The following is a 4,541-nucleotide window of genomic DNA, read 5'->3' as shown; positions in this document are numbered from 1 at the left end:
TGTTTCCAAACAAAAGAGTGAGAATAACCGGATATTGAGGAGCATGTGAACACGTCTGTGAGATGATCAGAATTCAAGATAGACCAATAAAATCCAACAGGAGCAGAGTGTTTTTGTTGTTTCATCGTCAGTCAGCCTGCAGGGATCCGGACTGACAGACAGACAGGAGGTGATAACAGAGCAGCCGCTGTCACTCACAGACAAACTCAAGTGCATCTTATTGTCATGCAGATGAAGGTCCGAGTCTCTGCGGCAGCAGAACTGCTTTTATTTCTGTCAGACATCTTTAAATTTGACCCTTTAGTGTGTTTATTTTTAGCCGAGCCGGCGGCGTGACTCTTCACTCAGATCCACTGCAACATCTAAACAACCGTTCACTGGACTGCTGTTAAATGTTGCAGACACATTCATGGTCCCCTGAGGATGATCTCTTAACGACTTCAGATCAATAAAGTCCTCACTTTTACAACGAGTTGTCACGTATCCTGTTTAAATGAATCACAATCTATTTAGTGGATTAGTATAAAAACTAGTTGAGACATTCATGGTTCCCAGACAATACATCCTGGTTCTGAGTGAAACATGTCAACTGTTGGATGGATCGGCATTAAAGTTAGTCCAGATATTCATCATCAGGTCAAAACAAATCGAATATGTCCAATACTTTGGTTTAAGACAAAATACCTGCAAATAAAGACGTGCCAAAGTTCTAGTCCTGCTTTTTGAATGACTGATTGAATGTGTCCTGAACCTTGTGACGCCCGGACAAACATCCACCGAGACGAACATACGACAAACTATAATTACTTATAAATTCAAAAAGAGAATTTTTCAAAACTATTAAATTTACATTACAGGAATGATCTATCATGAAGGAAACAGGGTCTCATGTCTCATCAGCTACAAAGAAATCCAAAATAAAATCCATCCATCCTTTCAGGCAAAACGTGGAAGACACAACAATCCACGAATATCGGAGAAATTCTACTGAAGAACATTTGATTTGCTTCTGTTTTACACTGAAGGTTCAATATAAACAGTGTGGATCACTTCATGTACAGCAGATCACTCACACATTTTTTTGGAAATGTTTGAAAATAATTATGTTTTAGTGCCACAACAAAAAGTAAAATGTAAGTTCCCTGTGGGTTAAATGGTATTTTATCTGTCATTTCTCTAAAAACACTGTATTAGGAAGCAGTACTTTAAAAAGATATGGGACTAGGGGACAATAGTTGCCCTGACACCAAAGACCAATGGCTACTGACTGGTGAAGAAATCTTTGTATTGAAGAACTGACACACATCTTGAAATTTACAAGTGGAAAGAAAATGGGACAAAGTGACAGAGCTACACGTGAATCCGCCTGCAGGGCTGCGTGAACGATGGAGATAAACTGAATACAGTGAAGTATTTCTTATTATTATTTAATGTTGCAAACTCTTATACTCCGCTCTTTTACTTCAGTAAAGATTTTAGAGTTTAAAAAGAAGAAATTGATCCTCAACAAAACCGAAAATCATAAAAAAGACATGAGAAAGTTCAGAGCTTCATAACTGATCACACAGCAGCTCCTGCCTACTCTGTGAATTATTAACTATTTAATATGGAGGTTGTATTATCTAAGCTTTGTGTAATATCCAGGCCTTGTCCAACTATACAACAATTTTATGCAGTCAGTGTTTCCACTAGTTCTTCCTGTCAGCAGGGGTGCAGTTATTTAAATTTTGATTCAATTTAATTTAATCATGTTAACAATTTGACTCAATTTAGTTTAATCTGATTAATTTCACTGCTCTGAAACTGTAAATTGTAAACTGCAATTAAACTGTCGGAATAATCAAACACACTAAACTTCAAACCAAGATACAGGATGAAGAGTGACATTTATTTTGAAGGCTGAACTTCAACCTGGAACGACAGACGCTCAGGTCGCGGGACGTGTCTGAGCAGGTGGACAGATGTCTGGATCGGGATTTAAGTAAAATGAAACGTGATATTTCTGGAGCAGCTGTCATGTTTTGTTTCTTCTCAGTTTGGAAATCAGATGCAAAGAGCGTGATGACAGTAGAGCAAGTGGTGCGTTCATGCAGTCAGGTCTACGAAGGGTTCGTGTTGATGTCAATCATCTATCATGCAGCTGTCTTATACAGACTTCTGTCCTGGGTAAATGTCCTCAGCAGGAAACCTACGATGTTTTCATCCTGACTGGTTAAACAGGTGTAACTAACAACATCAGCTAATGGTGACGTTCCTTTTAGCTTCGTCGTTGTTGCACCTGAACTTTTCCTGCTGTAACCGGTCAAAATATCTGCAGAGAGAAAATATTTGATTGTCAAGGTTTGCAAACACCCTTTGATAAAAATATTATAAACCTTATGCAATCAGTCTTTTCTAAACTCTGGCCCAAAGACATTTAAACATTTATTACAGTTTTTGAGAAGAAGAACTTCTCATCTGAAAACACTAAAGATGCAGTTTGATTTTAAGTATTTCTGTCAAACTCTGTCTCTTTCCAACATTATCAAATACGTTGAGTAAAGAACAAAACGCTGCCTGGTTTACGTTTTTATTTTTAAATCAAAATAACAACAAAAAAAAATTAGTTTTCTCACAACATCCGCTCCTGGAAACTAAAGGTTGATTAACGTTTTTATGGATCTGCTCAGGAAACTTTATCATAAGCAACATATCCTCTCTGTTCTTGTGGACTACAGCTGAAAAGATTACATGACTAATAGATTAGCCAATTATTTAGATAATCAATTCATCGTTAATCATTCTTTATGAAAAAATGCCCAAAATTCACTGGTTTCATGCCTTTGAAATGTCAATATTTCCTAGTTTTCTCAGACAATGAACTGACTTTTTGGGTTTCAGTCATAGCTGGATAAAACAAGATAATATATAATATGAACACTATTAACTTGGGAAAATTTTGCTTTTGCTATTTTGTTAAGAGATTAATCCAGAAAATGAGTGTCAGATTCATTAACAATGAGAAGAGTTGATAGTTGCAGTCATATAACCAACAACATGGGCGACACAAGCTTCTGTCTCCAGTGTCAAAGTCCAGTGTTTTGCCTCCGGGTTGTTTTGTGTTACTGCTTGAACAGATTTCTTTCCTCGAATCCTTTAGATGAATAAATAACCACGGAAGCTTGGCCTGCGTTTGGGTGCAATACTTTTTTCAGTATTTCATTTTGAGCAATGCAAACATGCAAAGATTCAGTTTATCTCAGCTTCTATCCAAAGTGTCTGACTGTATCCCTCAGAGGGCTTGTGACTGAACCATAGGTTTAGAATATTTTATCACAGATATATGTCTTTCAAGGTCAAGTATGAATCTCAATGCTCATGTGTTTCTATAAACAGCAGAAGCAACCGTTCAAGAACGCTGCCCAAATTAAGATATAGTCATAACTCTGCAGAAATCTGAGTATTCAGTTCCAGGTTTCTGAAACTGTGTGATTGCGCCTCCCACTCTCAGTGTGAGGTTTTGTAAAGCAAATCATTTCCGGGTCGTGTCAGCAGGTAACCGTCGTTTGTGCCGATAATTAGCAGGTTATCGTTGAGTGTTTGCATTTGAACGTCAACAGTAATCCTGGTTTTCAGTGTTTAAAGGTGTGAGAAGCCGGTGGAGCCGCACTACAACCATCACAGGACACTAAAACTCTTGAGTGGAGCCCAGATTACTGTTGACAGGGAATGAATTACAGCCACCACAGAGCTCCGCGTGACTGTGTGTGTGTGTGTGTGTGTGTGTGTGTGTGTGTGTGTTGTGTGTAAGTGTTTCACCGCTGAATGGGAATCCTTCAGATCAACAAATAAACAAAGCAGCCGGGGCAGGCCAGCGTTCCTCCTGTCAGCAGCATCTGCCAGCAGCAGGGAGGACGCTTCGGTTTTTCCCTGCCTCGTCTAATCCTGCATCCACGAAGAAGCCCCAAAACTCCTGCTGGACATCCTCCATCTGTTTCTTTTTTCTTTTTTCCTGCGTCTTTCAGACCTTTTCAGGCTGTGTCCTCTGCTGTCACGTCCAATTCCTCCCTCTCTATCAAACATCTCTTTCCCCACTTCACCTCTCCACCCATCCCTCCATCTGCCTCCATCTTTGTCTCTCCTCAGGAAGACTTAAACTCAGGAACGATTTCACAAGTGGCCGCGTCCTCCGTTATTCCCCTTAAATGACTAGAGAGCTCAAACGTCACACGTCAGCAGTCCCAGCTGTCAACCTGCAGTATTTCTGTCTTACTTAGAAAGACTGTGACCGACGCTCTGAAACCTGATTCATTTTGACATCATGTGTCTTTTCCCCCTAATGAAATGAGCAAACAAAGCCTGTGCGGGCTTTACAGAAGAGCTTCATCCTGATTCCTTCACATCTTTGCAGAGTTGCCACTGCACATGTGAATAGTTGCCTTCTCCCCTAATCTCCAGCAAAAACAAGGATGACTGGATTAAATGGTTTCCGAAAGGGGGAGGAGGAGGAGGATGGAGATGGAGGACACACTATGCTGCTGCTGCCGCCCCCCCCCCCCCCC

Source organism: Seriola lalandi, unplaced genomic scaffold (assembly GCF_002814215.2).
Source record: "Seriola lalandi dorsalis isolate HSWRI2012SDOR001 ecotype SW California unplaced genomic scaffold, Sedor1 jcf7180002050004, whole genome shotgun sequence".
Taxonomy (NCBI): Eukaryota; Metazoa; Chordata; class Actinopteri; order Carangiformes; family Carangidae; genus Seriola; species Seriola lalandi.
This window is presented reverse-complemented; position numbering follows the sequence as displayed.